This window comes from Diadema antillarum, unplaced genomic scaffold, assembly GCF_040938485.1.
Source record: "Diadema antillarum isolate AM-2024a unplaced genomic scaffold, OU_Dant_1.0 scf00000094, whole genome shotgun sequence".
NCBI lineage: Eukaryota > Metazoa > Echinodermata > Echinoidea > Diadematoida > Diadematidae > Diadema > Diadema antillarum.
Window position 1 is genome coordinate 810,748 of NW_027270983.1, and position 20,375 is coordinate 831,122.

The following is a 20,375-nucleotide window of genomic DNA, read 5'->3' on the forward strand; positions in this document are numbered from 1 at the left end:
GAAAGACAAATGAGCAGCCGCACAGTCACAGTCCCTGTGTACGTACGTACATGTATGTGAACGAAACCGATCGGTTGAAGTTGTTCACAAAAATAAGACATAAGTACGCGTTTGTTAGCATGCTTGTAATTGTTTGTTTATTGTGACATCAGAGCCATGCAATGGAACAAAAACTGTGAGTCAATAATGAGTTTAACACGGGAGTCAGTGGAAATTGGTGACAAACAAAATTGCATGGCTGACAGCCACAGCGTGCAATGGTACAAAAGTTGTACACATACATCACCTAATGTCATGTGATGGGCATTACATTCTTAATAGGTGTTGTATAAAAGAATTTTAACAGCTATGAAGACACAAAATCAACATGAATCTTACTTTGGTTTGTGCAAAACTGTTATCAGATTGGGTGTATGATGCATAATGTAAAACGTAGCAATGCAACGAGTGTGTACCCTGTAAATTGCATACAAGAAATATACTTCAATATGAAAAAGTACCGTAATGAAAAAAAAAATATGATAAAGTTATGATAAACAGTTTAGGAACATTCAAAGCATTTGGTAAAAGTAATAGAGACAAAATTTACCTATGATCCTCAAAAGCAAAGGCCTATGAGGAAATCCTTGATAAGAACAATGTAAAGTGTCATTGTACCTCTCTACAATAAAGCAGAGTGAAATTTCAATATTTCTAAAGAGCCTAGTGTATCAATCAATTTATTAATCAATTGTATTAATCAATTTATGAGCGATGAGAAACTGCTTCAAGGAAGTCATTCTTATGCCAAATATGGCTTTCATTCTCTTATTCTTTCCATGCCTTAAAAACAAACAAACAAACAAACAAACCCTAAAACTTGACACATGACAGTCTGCTGCATTGTAGTTTCATCTGTGAGCAAAATAACCTCTGGGGAAGGAGGCTAGGCTTCAACTTTTTAAAACAAATTCAAAACAATGGTGATGTGTAAATAATAATCCACAAAGTTGCACAATGTTGTAACCATCTAAGCCACACTGGTTCACACTTAACTCTCTTGCAAACAGCAGAAATCAAGAGAGTTGGCTGGTTGTTACGATGGTAGCACTATTGTAGCATATTTCAACTAGTCAGGGTGCAACAGTATTAAATTTGTTGATAATATGTGACATACACAGCATTTACACTTCACAGTGAATTGAACGAGAAACTAATATGAAGAATCCTTCCTCATTCAAATACATTGCAATCAACTAACATGCCACTTTTGATTTGAGGTACGTACAGGAGGGAAATCCAATGGGAAATTCTACCATAAGTTACCTTCAGCTGTACTCAGAGAGAGAGAGAGAGAGAGAGAGAGAGAGAGAGGGAGAGAGCTCCGGGGAGAGAGATGGAGAGAGATTGGAAGTTGAGTGGCCATCAAAAAGTGGAAGGAGGTGGCAGAAGTGTGCACCATCTTTTGGGAAGTGGGCGTCATCACCCACTGACTTTACGTTGATGCACACTTTGCCCAAAAATTCTTCGAAGTGGGCACCAAAATTCCGCACACTTCGCGAAGTGTGCGTCAAGACGAACACACCCTCTTTGTTGATTTGCATATTAGGGCATTAATATTACACACCTAGCATCCTCATGTATGTCTTGATAAACGCGAAGCAATCTCCTGTAAAAATAGACTGCAACACGTCAACAGAAGAAAACTTTTATTCAGCCTTTGAAAGAGATGCTTGTTATGAAAAATCTTCCCTCTGTGTCCGGCGTGCAGAGCGTGTCTCGGCATGTCCAATCACATGCCATCCACCGCCCGCTTGCAAGTAGCCGACTGGGCCTTCCGGTGTGGAGTCCTGCCCACTGCCCGGTAGCAGCACAACCTTGTCAACCGTGTCTAACTGTCTACAATCTTTTAGTTTTAGTACATTCTAGGACCTACTTCTACTATTGAGTACTAGACTGTTTAAGCAGGGTTCCCACTTAGCTGAGTTACAGTGCTGAGCTTTGGCGAGTTGCCTCAAAGGGGCACTCGCGATAAACTCACGTAAAGCTCTTCATGTAACTCGGGATAACTCGCGACAAATCACCACGACTCAGCGTAACTCGAAGTGAATCTGCAAAACTCCCCGTGAACTTGCAAGTGGTTCCAAAATTTTTTAACATGTTCAAAATTTTCCCTAACTCGAAGTAACTCGTGCTGAGCTCGTATAAACTCGTAATGTACTCGTACTACTCGTAACAAACTTTCAATACTTGTACGAAGCTTGCAATGAACTCTTTGTAACCTCGCCACCTTCAAGTATATACGTGAGTTCTGCTCAAGTTTTGAAGAGTGCAATACGAGCACTACGACTCTACTACCAGTATGTGTAAGGGGGAATTGCCCTCGAGCTACGCGCGAGTTTAGATTGAGCTCTGCGGACTTACAACGAGTTTTGTATTAGCTTATTCAGAGTGCATTGCACTGACCTATTAATATGAAATTATTCACATTTTCCCTGTGTTTTCAAGACAGAAGACATTCATTTAACCCTAAATGCACATGCACAAATAGGTCATTGCCATTACATTTCTAGAACTACAGTGTACTATAACAAGTAACTTAACGAGTATCGCAAGTTCACCTTTCACGCAGTCACTAATATACAAATGATGCACAGGATAGAGTGTGTTAGTGGAGATGGAGCGTTCGCCTCGTGCATGTTTCACAATTGTAAATACCCTCAAGTGAGCTGCATCTCCACTAACGCCACAAAATAATCCTGTGCATCATTTGTTTTATAAAATGGGTCGAAAACTAACAGCATTTTTTCACGTACCTTTGTGGGTCAAGAATCAAGATGTCCGAATGTTCGTCCCAATTAGGGTCCATAAATTCGGAACCCCCCCCCCCCCCCCCCCCCCCCCACTCATAGTATCAATTTTAGCTCTATCACTTCTGGTTCTAGAGAAGAACACTTTTTTTTTTTCTAAATTCCTTAATTTGGGGGGGCCGGGCGGGGGGGGGGGGGGGGGGGGGGGGGGCCCTGGGTGGAGCATGGTGGCCCATTTCAACAAATTGAGATCCTAAACCCCCTAGAAATGCTACCAGTCAAGTTTTGTGAACATCCATCATGCAGATTTTCAAGAAGAAGATGAAAATGTACAATTTAGGCCCCAATTTGGACTTTCCCACCCTCACCCTGCCCGCAAGGGAGGCACCCCCTGAATCTGCTATGAACAAACTTGAATCTACAGTCATTAATGTACTACCGTAACTCATAGTATTAACTTAGCTCTATCACTTCTAGTTCTAGAGAAGAAGATTTTTAAAGATAGCTTAATTTGGGGGGTTTGGGTCCCCCTGGGGGCCCCCTGGGTGGGGCATGGTGCCCTTTTTAATAAATTGAGATCCTAGCCCTCCACGGATGCTACCTGCCAAGTTTGGTGAAAATCCATCATGGGGTTTTCAAGAAGAAGATGAAAATGTACAATATAGGCCCCATTTGGACCCCCCCTCCCCTACCCCCCCACCCCAAAGGGGGGGGGGGGGCACCCCTGGATCTGCCATGAACAAACTTGGAGCTACAGTCATTAATGTACTAACTCATAGTATTAACTTAGCTCTATCACTTCTGGTTCTAGAGAAGAAGATTTTTAAAGATTACTTAATTTTGGGGGGTTTGGGCCCCCTAAGGGGGCCCCCTGGGTGGGGCATGGTGCCCATTTTAACAAATTGAGATCCTAACCCCCTAGAGATGCTACCTGCCAAGTTTGATGAAAATTGGTCATGGGGTTTTCAAGAAGAAGGTGAAAATGTAAAAAATTTACGCACGATGCGCGACGGACGCCGGACGAAGAACGATCGCAATAGCTCACTTGAGCCTTCAGCTCAGGTGAGCTAAAAATTAAGACAAAGAACATGCCTCGGCTCCAGAAATCCAAGAAAAAACCTGAGAGGGAAATGGAGATCAATCAAGCAATGGCAGAAGTAGAAGTAGAAGAGCAGGAAGAGACAGTAGAAACAGAAGAGATCATCCGTGATGAGCTACAGAGGCAGTCAGAAGACCCACAAGACCAGGTCCCAGTAAAAGAAAAGGGGAGAAAAGACCCCAATGGAGGCCAAACTGAACAGCAGGAATTGCGTGAACTCATAATGGGCTCGTAATGGGCTCGTAACAAGCTCTTTATAACTTGACGAAAGCTCGGTTTAAGTCGTACACATGCAGGTCATCACAACTCACACCAAGATCAGTGTGACTCGTATCACGCTCGGATCACTCATACAGCTATCGTAGTAAAACTTGATGTTGCCTCATACATTGTAGATCACTCATGCGCAGCTCATTGAAATTGACAAATTTCATGCGAGTTCACTCGAGTTCAAGCTCATGCAGCTCGGCACAACTCGAGACTCTAACTCGGCTAAGTGGGAACCTTGCTTTAGACTCTACCAATACACATAAGCATGTGAAAGCATGTGAAAGATGGTCCAGCCGCAGAGATATTCTAAAGTCCAAAATATGATAGAGACCTAACATTATAAGAATTACTTTGGTATATCAATGCGTCTGAGGAAAAGTGAAATACTGCCATGTTCCATGAGCCAGGAAGGTGAATCTGACCTCCCTGCATGAGCTGAATACCTCTCTTTCTAATTCCAAAATCCATTCATAATCAGCCTGTGGTGTTCTACATGTAATTAACACTTCTTTCTGGGGTATTTCTCATCCTTTCTCCAATCAATGTCACCCTTGTGCTCTACTTGCACTTCATCACAACTTGCCAGGGTCTTAGCTACTACTACTATTTAAAGTACTGGCCCATAGTCAGTAAATTCTCCCTAACTGGACTTTGTGGTTAGACAGCCCTGTTGGATATATCAATGCCTAGCGGGACAACCAGAGCCACGGATTATGTTGGGTTAACATGGCTATGTGTATGCCAGTAGTCTATCACATGTACCATCACATCTGTTGAGTGTTTGCTTTGATCTTGAATGTTTAAATTTTCCAATACGTGTTTCAAATCTTTAACATGTTTATAAGATGAATCAGATGATCCATAAAGCACATTTCCTATTCACAGTCAATGATTGGTATGGCAGCTCGGCATCCCCACGTAGTTCCTCACTTTATCGGCAGCAGACATGCAGTGGCCTGAGGTCATCCAGAGTATCTGTCGCCAGTATGGGCAATGCTTCTCCGACGACGATGTGAAGAACATGTCCTGGGAGAACAAATGCCGATGGTTTCGCAACAATCCTGTGACAACACAGCCTGACAATTCCAACATCGCTTGGATGTCTTCTTCAAGGAGATCATTGGAGGCAAATCTCATCCCATTGGACAGCTCCAAGATCACACGATTCGCATTGAATTCCAAGCTAAAGGTAGTCCACATGCACATACCATCCTGCGGATCAAAGATGCCCCCAGGCTTGTATGTCAACAAGTATATAACATCATAGTACCGCCGTCGGTGGGGAGTATGACGAGGCCACATTGAGTAGCTCCCGTTGCCAGAGCTCCCCATCGTCAGCAATTGAAGGTACCAGGACAATTTCGGCAGCTGCTGCTTGGGACTACAGTGATTGTGTCGGCAGCGTTTCGTGGTGCAGTTGTTCCCATTGTCAACCAATGGACCAAGGAGTCAAATGTTTGTGTTGCCAGGAAATTTCTGCTGTGGAAAACTTCATCCTTGAGAAGGAAGAGCAGCAAGACGATGCAGATCCAAAGTGTGTAACTCTTCTTGATGACTTTAAAATGTGCTGCCTTTCTAAAACTGTATTGGAGATGGCAAATGTGATGCAAAGGTGTGCCAAAGGATACAAAGAAGCACCACAGCAATTAGATAACAGGTAGGAGTTATATAGGATTGTAATAGGGCTCGAAACCCGAAGTTTGAGATTACATATCAAAGCTCTAGATGCAGATTAACACTCACTTCAGAGTCTCATCCGGCCCGAAACACACAAACACACCCTAAAATACAAGACAAGACAACCAAACATTCTAAACAACAAAGAGCTATTGCCAAACACATTGCCTTGGAATGGCATAAGGGCAATTAAGTGTGCTCTTTTGTTCCATGGCTGTACATGACATCATGACATGGCACACCTTTTATGTAGCACGACCAGACGCTGTCTGTCTTTGCGACTTCTGAAGGACTGTGAAGACTAGATCTTGGTTCTGTGATCTTGTGCATCTCATTCGTTGTAGTTACAACATGGTGAAGGAGGTCGGCGGACATCGGACATGAACAACAGCCATATATGCTCGCCCTGGTAGAAAGGAAACTGAGCTCTGATGATCGGAAAATCTGGTATAGGTACACATTGTATTCTGAAGGAGAAAAAGCAGAAGCATCTTTCCAGTTGATGCTAACCTGGATGAATGGAGAGATGAAGACAAGGCTTCGAGCCTCAACCCCTCGGTCAACGTTGGTCTGGTCTCTGAGGACGACAAAAGCAAAAAGCAACCAGACTTTGAATGCTGGGTTTGCAAAACATCGGAACACGGGGTGGACCAGTGCAGGAAGGTCTAAGAACCAGCAGGAGATATTTCAGCTGATGAGGGAGCATCATGCTTGTTTCAGCTATCCAAAGAGGGCAGGTCGAGAACATAACATGCATACCTCCAAACGACGCAAGAGATGTATTGAGAAGATTAACGTTGAGCAGTGTTCTTGCTTCCATCATCCATTGCTGCACAGAGACATACCGTCAAGCAGTGAAAATGTAGCTGGTGTAGCAGGAAAATCAGCTCTTCTTCATGTTGTCAAAATGAAGATTCTTGGTTCTGACAAGAATATCCTAGCCAACTGTCTGTTAGATTCAGGAGCACATGATAAGCATCATCAGGCAGTCTGTGGCAGATGACTTAACCCCAGCTGAAATGCAAGACAGTGACAATCAACATCACTAAAGCTGGAGGTGATGTCGAACAGGTCAAGCCACAGACTAAGCTGTACCAAATGAAGTTGCAGTCTCACGATGGTCAGCGATCGTACAGAGGTACGATTACCATGTTCTGTACAGAAAGTATTAGGCCACTGGGTTAAAGGTCAGTGAAAAGGCTAAAAAATATTTTTCTCAGTATCTTGAAAATGAGTACATTTACATGTTTCACATACATGCAGCAATGCATCTCTTGGGAAGTTTTGGGTCATGAGGCCATTGGTCAAGGGTCAGAAATCATGTTTAAGTGGTAAAATTGCACTACTTTCTGGTGAAATTACAACCTTTTCTCCGTACAGCGCAAAGTACCTTAGAACTGACTTTGTATACGTTGTACAATGCCTAAAGGTATTTTCACGTACACTGTAACTATGTGTAGTTTACACGGATTTATGTATGTATATTCCAGGAGAAGATTCTGTAGAGAAAGGCTTACGACACTGCATCAAGCATCAAAGGTCAAGTGAAAATGCAAATTTTATGCTTTTCTCCGAACCTCAGAAATAAGGTCAAAGGTTAGGTTGACATGCTATGTTTACATTACTCACAGGTAAAACTTCAATATTTTCTCTATACAGCTCAATGACTCGATGTATACACCCTACAATACCTGAAGGTATTTTCACAAACTTAGTGTATGCAGGCAGTATATATTACCAGATAAAGTTTCTGTAGAGAAAACATAAGGCAATTTGGTCAAGAGTCAAGTGAAAAAGCTACAATTGCATGTTTTGGTCAAAATCATAGAAATGGCTAAAGGTCAAAGTTTAGATTAAAGTGCTAAAATTACACTACTTGTGAAATTACAATAATTTTTTCCTTACATCTGAGTGTACACCTCTGCGACAACATGCATGTTCATATCAGCATCCAATTAGCGCGCATATAAATTATGTGTTTGCTTAGTTTTCTGATATGTGTCACTTGGAAGCTGCTGTACAATGTGCTATGGATAGCAGACCTGACTGTGTCAAAATAATGAACATGGGGATTATACAAGGATATGTTTCATCTATTAACCCGTTGAGGACGATTTGATTTTGCTACAACACGCATTTCCCTTAGACACCTGCCCGAGTATACTCGGGACTCGTCCTCAACGAGTTAAAAGACAGCACGTGTCAGTCTTCCAGAAGAGCTGGCCATGATGGGCAGCAGAGCCATGCTATACTTCTTCTGACATGAAATGTTCACTTTGGTGGGGATAAACAGATGAAAGAGTACTGTACAAACTCTACAGATCACAGAGGGCACATCCTCCTTGCACAATACCCTGGCAGTGAAGTCGAGTCTCCATCGCCCAAGCACACACGTTGTGACATCTGGGCCAGAACATGTGCATGTAGCCATACTCGATGGTGTCAAAAGGGTGTGAATCCAGTCGAAGAATTCTTGTCCACACACACAACTTCCAGACAGCGTTTGGTCTGTGCCAGAACATGTGCATGTAGCCATGCATACTCTATGGTGTCAAAAGGGTGTGAATCCAGTAGAATTCATGTCCACACACACAACTTCCAGACAGCGTGTGGTGGATTCTACAAGCAAGGCACAACTGTCAGAGGAGCTAACAAAGTTTCATCTTTGCATGGAGGAAAGAAACGACACGCAATCTGATGCAGGCCTTTATTCTGCTGGCAAGGACGTTACATCATCCCTTCCCTTGAGTGTCATCAAATCCATTGTTGATAATGCAGAGTACATTATGGACAGAAAGCATTTGAACAAGTATGGTGTCATTATCAACAAGAGTGTCCTAGATGCTGTATGGTCAATAATCATTGACGTGTGTCCTGAAGTGACAAGTGATGTAGAATACAGCCAAAGAGTTGGACATCAGTGACTGTAGTGAAGTCTCTTTGAGTGATTATGAACAATATCAAAAGGCAGTTGAGAGATTGACATCGTTCTTTGCAGATGATGGTGCTACTGCAAAATCCTCCATATGGAAGATCATGAAATCCTGCAGCAAGACCTCCATGCTCTCTTTGACTGGTCCAAACAGTGGCTAATGAATTTCAATATCCCCATAAACCTCCACGCATTGTTAACGCGGTGTCGCGAGCGCGGAATCGTCTTGAACAAGAACAAGTTTGACTTCAAGGTGGAGGAAGTGAAATTTCTAGGCCACAGACTCTCAAAGGAAGGCCTCAAAGTAGATGAGGACAAAATAGAGGCAATTAGCGGCATGCCTCGCCCAGACTGCGTAGAAGCAGTACAGCGCTTCGTTGGCATGGTGAAATACCTTGCAAAATTTCTACCGGGCGGTCTCAGAGAAAATTGAACCGGTGCGAAGGCTCACGCACAAACATGTACCGTTTGAATGGGGCGCCGAACAGGAAAATGCATGGAATGAAGTCAAAGCGTTGGTAAGCAGTGCACCCATACTAGCGTATTTTAACCCGCAGTGTCCCACGGAGGGACAGGGGGATGCCTCACAAACGGTTAGGATTTGCCCTACTACAGTGGGGACAACCAGTCTCCTACATGAGTCGAGCGTTAACCCCAGCCGAGACAAGATACTCGCAAATTGAAAAGGGACTTCTCGCACTTGTCTTTGGACTTGAGCGGCATCATGAGTATGCTTACGGCCGTGAAATCATTCTGTGGACGGACCACAAGCCGCTGGTCGAAATCAGGAAAAAGCTGCTGAATAGTGCCACAAAGAGACTACAAAGACTCTAGATTCGACTACATCAGTGCAATGTGACAATCAAGTATATGCCCGGACCACAAATGTACTTCGCAGACACACTATCGTGAGCATATTTACCCTCATCGCAAACGTTGCAAACAGAGCACGAAGTGGAGAGAATCCATCTCATCAGAGCAGTGCCAATATCGCGGACTTCAGAAGACAAGATTTGCGCTGCAACATGGCAGGATGAGACTTCTCAAGTACTGTTTCGGTATATTTCCAAAGGATGGCCGGCATCCATTCAGGATTGCGAACCTGCAACAATCCTGTGACAACACAGCCTGACAATTCCAACATCGCTTGGATGTCTTCTTCAAGGAGATCATTGGAGGCAAATCTCATCCCATTGGACAGCTCCAAGATCACACGATTCGCATTGAATTCCAAGCTAAAGGTAGTCCACATGCACATACCATCCTGCGGATCAAAGATGCCCCCAGGCTTGATGTCAACAAGTATATAACATCATAGTACCGCCGTCGGTGGGGAGTATGACGAGGCCACATTGAGTAGCTCCCGTTGCCAGAGCTCCCCATCGTCAGCAATTGAAGGTACCAGGACAATTTCGGCAGCTGCTGCTTGGGACTACAGTGATTGTGTCGGCAGCGTTTCGTGGTGCAGTTGTTCCCATTGTCAACCAATGGACCAAGGAGTCGAATGTTTGTGTTGCCAGGAAATTTCTGCTGTGGAAAACTTCATCCTTGAGAAGGAAGAGCAGCAAGACGATGCAGATCCAAAGTGTGTAACTCTTCTTGATGACTTTAAAATGTGCTGCCTTTCTAAAACTATTGGAGATGGCAAATGTGATGCAAAGGTGTGCCAAAGGATACAAAGAAGCACCACAGCAATTAGATAACAGGTAGGAGTTATATAGGATTGTAATAGGGCTCGAAACCCGAAGTTTGAGATTACATATCAAAGCTCTAGATGCAGATTAACACTCACTTCAGAGTCTCATCCGGCCCGAAACACACAAACACACACCCTAAAAAACAAGACAAGACAACCAAACATTCTAAACAACAAAGAGCTATTGCCAAGGACATTGCCTTGGAATGGCATAAGGGCAATTAAGTGTGCTCTTTTGTTCCATGGCTGTACATGACATCATGACATGGCACACCTTTTATGTAGCACGACCAGACGCTGTCTGTCTTTGCGACTTCTGAAGGACTGTGAAGACTAGATCTTGGTTCTGTGATCTTGTGCATCTCATTCGTTGTAGTTGCAACATGGTGAAGGAGGTCGGCGGACATCGGACATGAACAACAGCCATATATGCTCGCCCTGGTAGAAAGGAAACTGAGCTCTGATGATCGGAAAATCTGGTATAGGTACACATTGTATTCTGAAGGAGAAAAAGCAGAAGCATCTTTCCAGTTGATGCTAACCTGGATGAATGGAGAGATGAAGACAAGGCTTCGAGCCTCAACCCCTCGGTCAACGTTGGTCTGGTCTCTGAGGACGACAAAAGCAAAAAGCAACTAGACTTTAAATGCTGGGTTTGCAAAACATCGGAACACGGGGTGGACCAGTGCAGGAAGGTCTAAGAACCAGCAGGAGATATTTCAGCTGATGAGGGAGCATCATGCTTGTTTCAGCTATCCAAAGAGGGCAGGTCGAGAACATAACATGCATACCTCCAAACGACGCAAGAGATGTATTGAGAAGATTAACGGTGAGCAGTGTTCTTGCTTCCATCATCCATTGCTGCACAGAGACATACCGTCAAGCAGTGAAAAAGGCAGTTGAGAGATTGACATCGTTCTTTGCAGATGATGGTGCTACTGCAAAATCCTCCATATGGAAGATCATGAAATCCTGCAGCAAGACCTCCATGCTCTCTTTGACTGGTCCAAACAGTGGCTAATGAATTTCAATATCCCCATAAACCTCCACGCATTGTTAACGCGGTGTCACGAGCGCGGAATCGTCTTGAACAAGAACAAGTTTGACTTCAAGGTGGAGGAAGTGAAATTTCTAGGCCACTGTGCGACCATATTATAGCGTACGACACGAAATCACTTGCGATGACAGCGGACTCTTGTACAAAGGACTACGAGTTATCATTCCTCGGTCAATCAGAGCTGAAATTCACGAGAAACTTTACGCTGCGCACACCGGAGTTGAAAGCACTTTGCGCAGAGCACGAGAATGTGTCTATTGGCCGGGAATCAGTGGTGAACTCAAAGACTATGTCTCCAAATGTGAGACATGTTGCGCGTTCTCTAGAGCCCAGCAAAAAGAAACTCTAATGCCACATCCGGTTGTAACCAGGCCATTCGAGAAAATCGGTTGTGACATATTTACCCTTGATGGTCATGACTACCTGGTAACTGTCGACTATTATTCGGACTACTTTGAAGTAGACAACCTATGCGCTAAGAAAGATGCTCCAGCGGTCATTACCCATCTAAAGCGACATTTCTCTACTCGTGGGATACCGGAAGTCATCATGAGTGATAACGGACCTCCGTTCAAGTCTTTGCAGTTTGCAGAATTCCTACACGATCTTGATATCACGCATGTCACAATGCCTCGCTGGTTGAGGTGAGCGGCCAGCCGGTCACTTCTTCCTCAGTCCCACCCGAACTTGCTACGTTCATGAAAGAAATGAAGACCATGTTCTCCAATTTTACCAACCAGGTATAAATACAGAATTAGACACTGTCGTGAGCGAGATTACTATGCTAAAATCTGAGCTTCAAGCCACCAAGCAAACTGTATGCGACTTGGAGACCGGTTTGACGAATACGTCTGATCGACTGAATGTCGTAGAAAACGACACCATTCTGCAAATGCGGGACTACATCGATAAGAAAATAGCTGAACTTGACGAGAAGCTCACTTTGAGCGAGATTCATGACAGGAAACAGAATCTTCTCGTTTATGGGATGCCGTCAAAACCGAACAAGGACATCCACGACACCGTGAATGACATCTTCTCCAACTTTTTCAACATATCACCACAAGATGCTATGCGGATTGCGCTCGTGGCTGCTCATCGTCTCCAACAGCCCAAGCATGCTTTCGCCGGGAATATCCCTGACTCGGAATGTCAACCACCCGCAATTATTTTGCGCTTCGCTCGCATGATCGACAGGGATAGGCTCCTGAATGCTTACGAGCGCCGACCCCGTCAGTCGCGTCAACAGCCTACCCCTCCAGGAACCGTCCCCGTCCCAGTCCCGTCAGTTTTTGACAGAGTATCCATCTGTACAGATCTGCCCCCCCAAATGAAACGCAAGAGGGGCAGACTCGCGTCAATTGCCTACAATCTTCAAAAGAATAGCAACCTTTCGACGAGGATCAAGGTGTCTGGCACTCAAATCTTGCTTCAAACCCAAAAAAATGCAAGAAACGGAGGAACACCCGAGAGCTGGACAAATTACTTGGAATAAAGCCATGTAATGTATCAAATTTCCGACACTTCACTTTTTTATACAAATGATGCACAGGATAGAGTGCGTTAGTGGAGATGTAACGCACTCGAGGGTATTTACAATTGTGAAACATGCACGAGGCGAAGCCGAGTGCATGTTGCACTACATTGTAAATACCTGAGAGTGAGCTGCATCTCCACTAACGCCATAAAATAATCCTGTGCATCATTTGTTTTATAAAATGGGTCGAAAACTAACAGCATTTTTCACGTACCTTTGTGGGTCAATACCAGTCAGCTACATGTAGCACTCGCTCAAGTCAAAAAGTCAAGATGTCCGAAGATGTTCGTCCCAAACATTAATACGCACGTCGCGCTCGGCTATCCCGCACATATAAGTACTGTACGTATAAGAGTATACACACTTGTACGTACGCCACATGTTACGCACAAGAAAGGCTGGCTGGCAGCCCCAACTAGAAGTTGTTTACAGGATTGACAGCGCGTATAGCAGTGCGCGACGCACTTGTAACAACTGATTGAGTGCGCACTGCTAGTGTAAACATTGTGACGTCAGGCCGTTCACGTTAGTGAGAAATTAATGCACGCACACGTGGCTCATTTCAGCGCTTCCAATTGGCTACATTCTTGAACCTATTCTATAAAATCTGTTAATGTCAGAGTCCTCCTTGTATACTCTTGAAACATTTCTGTTTTAGTCAAATCATGATCAACATGATTGAACTATTCTTTATATCAATCAATAAGTTTATCCCAGTTTTCGCGGTATCTGTAATGCAACGCTTTAATCAATGCCAGCATTACTTATATTTATGATCATAACACAACGTCACCAGTTTCCAATGAGCTGCAGTGCTCAAGACTCAATTCTTTTTCAATGAATTACTATTAAAACGGTGGTTTGAGCTAGGCCCTATAATGTGTTTTAAGTCACTGATAACATACATTTCCCTCGTTGCTTGTATTTGTTTTCAAATGATCTTGATTTTGTCTTTATATTGATGTTATAATAGAAGACAACTTTTTACTCAAAGGCATCTTGAATCCTGTTGACTCCATCCGTTCTTATGAAATCTGTATAACATAGGCCTATAGCATTTGTGGCAAGTTAAATGTAGCTAAAAAAATTGAAGAAATAGTTCCCAGTATTTTTATTATATTTCATGGCATAAACGACTATTGATAGTGCGAGATTTTATACTAATTATCTATACATTTACTTAACGGTGGGCATTCTGTTCCACATTCTAGCTTACGTGATGTACACCTTCAACTTTAAAATTGCCAGTCCGTAAACATTTTGTGATTAGTATGTAAGTATGCAACCAATCCGGAAATATAAAGAGAGAGTTTTAACAGTGGCCAACCAATATCTTATTCGATAACGCTATTAGCATGTAGGGTGGCCGATTATCACAACGTGCCGACTCAAAGGCAATCCACAAATTCGTATCGGGCCAGATGGATATGTGACCTAGGCTTTACTAACTAAATTCACTCACCCCTATTCAATAGCAATATAATAGGGATGCCAAGTCCCCTGTTCTGTTGTACTAGTATACTTAATATCTGGAATCATGTCATTCACGCAACAGTATTTATGTAGATCCACTATGATGCACCCGCATAAACTTTCACAAAATTTTCTTTCGCCAGAATGTCTGCTTAATTATAATTACAATGATGTGAATTTATTGACTGCATTTCAAATGTCAGCCATTCTGAATGTGTCGGTGTAACGTGCATTATGATGCAGAGTGCCAAAGTCTTGAAGCCACAATTGTATGCATGTGTATTGCAGATTTACAGTAGTTATTGGTCTTAGTGGGCCCTCGGGCATGACCTCGGGCGATGTATGTGAATCGGAGAATTCTTACCCCTTCATTTTTAATCGTTCCATTCATCCTTGTATGCCTGGATTTGGCCTGTCTGTGAGAGGCAAACTCGATTGGTTCCCCATGATTATCAAATGAGCCTAAGCGGCACTACAGCATTCTGTGGCGCCACTCTTAGGCACTCTGCATAGTTACCTGACTCTACATTTTACTCTAAGGTTTAACTTTTCATTATTTTCCTATATCACATTCACTGTAAAGTTTCATTTTGGATAACGTTTTATTTTATATAATGTAGGCCCCTTTTTAAATCAACTGGCATAAATGCCATCAGTCTTTGAGTCCTTTATGGCTGTCTGTAGTTTCTTTATGAACAAGACCTATTATATTTAGTCATACTCACTGTACGAAAAAAAAGACCCAACAAACATTTGTATAATCTTTCGTACGGTTGATAATACCCCGCACACAGTATATGGTTTACCAATAATTTATAGGTAATTTAACATTAATAACTGTCTCTTAGTTGTATTCTAATTTCTGTAAATACTGTCTCGTTTTGTAAATCACAATTATAATTGCATTTCCTTAATTACACCCATAATTTAGCAGGGAGCTTCCTCCTCTGGTATCATTACCCACGCCGATGAAAATCGGCAGGGGGTTATGTAAAGGGTTCCGTATGTTTGTTTGTTTGTTTGTTTGTTTGTTTGTTTGTTTGTTTTTTTGTTTGTTTGTTTGTTTGTTTGTTTTTTTGTTTGTTTGTTTGTTTGTTTGTTTGTGTACAAGATAACAAGAGAACGGGTAAACGGATTTGCACAAAATGTTCAGGGAATGTTTGGATAATGACAGGAAAGAATCGATTAGATTTTGGTGATAATCGGTTGACCCTTGCAAATTCTGTGTGACCTTGAAGTTTTGACCCCATGGTATAGTGACCATTCCGAAAATTTCCCGTTTCTCACTTTGCGATTTTCCGCTACCATACGAAGACATAAACTCCCCAACGATCCGACTTCGCTGCTCAAATGTTCGTAAGAATTCCGAAATTTACGTTTAGGCCTATTTGAGGGACTATGTCCTTCTAGATTTATGAAAGTTCGTTCTCCGTCATCACAAACTGGCCCGTATTTTGATGATTTTTCAAATTAACATTGATTGTTTTTTTCGTTGGAGGAGCATTTTGCTCGGTCGCAGTCGCACTGCACGATATGCGTGCTCAATGTCAATGCGTGTGCAAGGCCGCTGAAAATGCATCGCGCTCTACACTGTTGGTGCAAAATTGCACCGGGGACGTTGCGGCGCTCGTTGGTGGCCGAATACTGGTGCAGTAGACATTTGCATTCAACCCTTGCATTGAATAATTCCCGTAGACACTAATCATAGGGGTAATTGCCTAGGGGGTACGTAAATTTTGTTTTTCTTTTTTGCTTTTGTGGATACCATCAAAGATCGTACACTCATACGACCTTTGATATTTGATGATTTTTCAAATTAACATTGATTGTTTTTTTCGTTGGAGGAGCATTTTGCTCGGTCGCAGTCACACTGCACGATATGCGTGCTCAATGTCAATGCGTGTGCAAGGCCGCTGAAAATGCATCGCGCTCTACACTGTTGGTGCAAAATTGCACCGGGGACGTTGCGGCGCTCGTTGGTGGCCGAATACTGGTGCAGTAGACATTTGCATTCAACCCTTGCATTGAATAATTCCCGTAGACACTAATCATAGGGGTAATTGCCTAGGGGGTACGTAAATTTTGTTTTTCTTTTTTGCTTTTGTGGATACCATCAAAGATCGTACACTCATACGACCTTTGATATCATCACACTCTCGGTTTGCTATAATCAAAATATCCCGCAAGAAAACGGCGTATTTCTCAATCTTTAGCGTTTTTTCCGCGACCCGTCGCGTAGACAATACTCTTAAAACTGGACTTAATTCGCGCGCGCTTGGAAAAGTTCCGATTCTGCACTTTTGACGGTGGAATTTGGGATTTTCGATGGATTTTTGGAGGAGACTTAAGGACTTTCCTGTACGTGAATGAGTGTTAATACCGTATGTGTAATTATGTGATTTGCGTGTGATGTGACTGTAGAACCAAAGATCGTACACTTCAGTGTACGATCTTTGGTAGAACTCACTGGCTGGTGATAAAGCACACTGGCAATTAAGTGGCCGAATTCTGGTAGATGACCGAATGCACATTATGTTTACCCCGACTTTGTACTTAGGCGTGGGTCTGCCGCCTTTGACGGCTCCTCTCTAGTTGCTAATGTTTTGCATTGTTTTTTCAGTACATGTACATGCCCAGACGCTGGCCATGGCCTTGTGTACCATCCGTAATGATGTTGATTTTGTTTCATGTGTGTTCATATTAGTTTCCTTGTTTTGTGTGTGTTTCATGTTTCTCACGCATTTCGGTTCAAGTACCGGTATACTGTGCAACATAGCATTAACTGTGAATATCATACACCCAGTGAGTGAGTTTTACCCTCAAAAAGATAACTCTCAACACACACAGTATCTAACTTTTTTGCATTGCAATGCAAGGAGTTTATCCAAGAACTATCAGAATATTGAAGTCTGTTATCTTCACTAAAATATCATTGCTCAATTATAGGCATTTCGGAAACCTGGCTTAATGCTAAATCTCCACCCCTTTTTGCACTTGATGGTTACAAGATGATTCGCAAAGACAGGTTGAATGGTAGGGGAGGTGGAATTTTAATATACGTATCAGAAAAATTATCGTTTAAGCTGAGAAATGATCTCTCTTTTCAAAGTGCAACTGCTGAATGTTTATTTATTGAGGTTGTTCTCCACAAGGGAAAGAATTTCATTGTATCTTGTATAGACCACCTAGCACTGATGTGGTCAACTTTCTCAATGATCTAGAGTCATTCATGTCAACTCTTAATTCAAGTGATAAGTCTGTTTGTTTAATGAGCGATTTCAATATTGATCTGCTTTCAAACAGCCCTAACTCGACCCGCTTTCGGAGTATTCTTGATTCTAATGCGCTTTCTGTAATGACAGATAAACCAACCAGAATCAATGGTCTCTCATCATCATTATTAGACAATATCTTTGTAAAAGCTCCAAAAATCTTTTCACAGTCCGGTTTATTTTACTCTGAAATTTCTGATCATTTACCGGTGTTTTGCATACTATATGGTTACCAGTCTCATGCGAATGGGTCAGTGAGAAACGATAAGAAGAGAAAGATTACTGATGAAAAGGTGTCTGGTCTGAAAGCCAGCTTGCTTTCTGAAGATTGGGATGATGTTCTTGCTTGTGAAAATACTGAGACGGCTTTTGATATTTTTTGGGAAAAATTCTACAGGCATTTTGATAAGCACATTCCGTATGAAAAGCCCAAACCTAAGGAACATGGATTGCATCCTTGGATTACTAGTGGTATACTACGATCAATAAATAGAAGAAATGCTCTCTATAAAAGAAGTATAAAGAAACCAACTCTGGAAAACATTGAAAAATACAAAAAATATCGGAATAGATTAACATCAATTATTCGATCCTCTCATAAACTGTTTTACTCTACACAATTTGAAAAAACTACAGGCAACATTGCCTCCACTTGGAGGGTCATAAAGGGAGTTTTAGGCAATCAAGGCAATACTTCTGCCCCAGAGAAAATCATAGAAAATGGACAAGAAATTACTTCTTCCGATGACATTGCAAACTCTTTCAATACCTATTTTGCAAATGTTGGACCTAACCAGGCTAAAAAGATAGATAGGAATTGCTTGAATTTTAGGGAATATCTGAAAGGCCCTTAAGAATTTTCAGTCTTCTTGCAGCCTACTGACTGCATTGAAATTCTTGAAATAGTTACTGCATTCAAATCTAGCCACTCTTGTGGACATGATGAAATAAGTACATATTTATTGAAACAAATCATTGGCTCAATCATCACCCCACTTGTTCATATTTGTAATCTCTCTCTGGTGACTGGAGTATTTCCTTCCTCATTTAAGTTAGCCAAAATAATCCCTATCCTCGATCTAGCGCTCGATCTTGCAAGATTAAACAAAGTAGACGCGTTCTACTCGTGCTGTGCTCAATGTTGTACTGCGCGCGCTGCAGGCACACGTGGATCGATATGGCCACGAGAGCAAGATGGTCAAACTTAAGTACCTAAGCACGCACGAGGAGTGCGCTTTTTGATCTTTGGCCATGCCATAGACATGGGCTAGCGATCCAGACTGATCAATCAACATGTGGCGTGACATGAATGTTTCTAACCCAGACCTTGCAGCTAAAAAAAGAAGAACCGAGAAAGAAAGACAATATGAACAGACCAGGGTAAGAAATTACAGAAGGGAATGGGAGAGGGACCACACGTGGTTGAGGTACAATGAGGAGAAAAATGTGACGTTTTGTACTGTATGCAGAGAGACGCACATGAAGGAAGCAATAGGAGGAAGAGGCCAGAATTTGTTCTATGAAGGATGTAAAAACCTAAAACTAGAAGCTGTCAAAAAACACGAAACTAGTAAAAATCATCATCTGTGGCACTAAGAATTAAGGCCGCCAACGATGCACCTCCCGGAACATCACAAGCAGAAAAGGCGATTTGGAAAATGAACAAGACTGTTTTCAAACGACTGACACATCTTTTCAGGAATGCACATGCAATATCCAAACAGTGCCGTCCATTCACCGATTTTGTGTGGTTGTGCAAGCTGGATGAGGCCAAGGGCATTAACATCGGGACCGCATACCAAACGGACAAATATGCGCAAGTCTTCACTTACTACATTGCAAAAGTAAGTTATAAATTTTACATCAGGATGAAATAGTGCTGAAATAGATGTCGATTGTGGTAAATAATAAAAGCTAATCCAAAAGCGTAAATTACAGAATACCGGTAGCCAATCACGGATAGCGCAAATCGCTCTGAAAATTAAAGAGCATAATTACGCTTGCCGATAGCAACCATATAAAGTATCAATCCACTGCGATACGGTCCGTGATTCGGCTGTCGACGATTGCATGAATAATATGGCACACAAGGGATTAAAGCCATGGCACATAAAGAGTTGAAAATGATGGAATTAGTTGAACACTGTGTTTATCTAACTGTAGTGTAACAGACATATGAGTAATTCTCTCAAAGACTTGAAAATGAATAGTTAAACCGTTTATTGTCATGACATGACACAAAAACATTTGTTGAATAAAATATGACCAAATCGATGTTTGTTTGTTAACTGTTTGAATGTATTGTTATCATTCAGGCTCCTAAATTGCATCGTACCGGAACGGTTCCATCTGTGATTCTTGCAGGTGAAGTCTTGCTTGATGTAGTCTTGCTTGATGTTTCCTGAGGCTCTTAAAATCACCATGATGGGCCCCACATCACACACTCTTAAACACACAAAGAATTAAACACACAGTCACAAACAGTTACACACAGCACACACACACGCGTGCACACGCACACACACACACACTGTGACTGTGCTAAAACCCGTTAGAGACTAAGAACAAGGTAT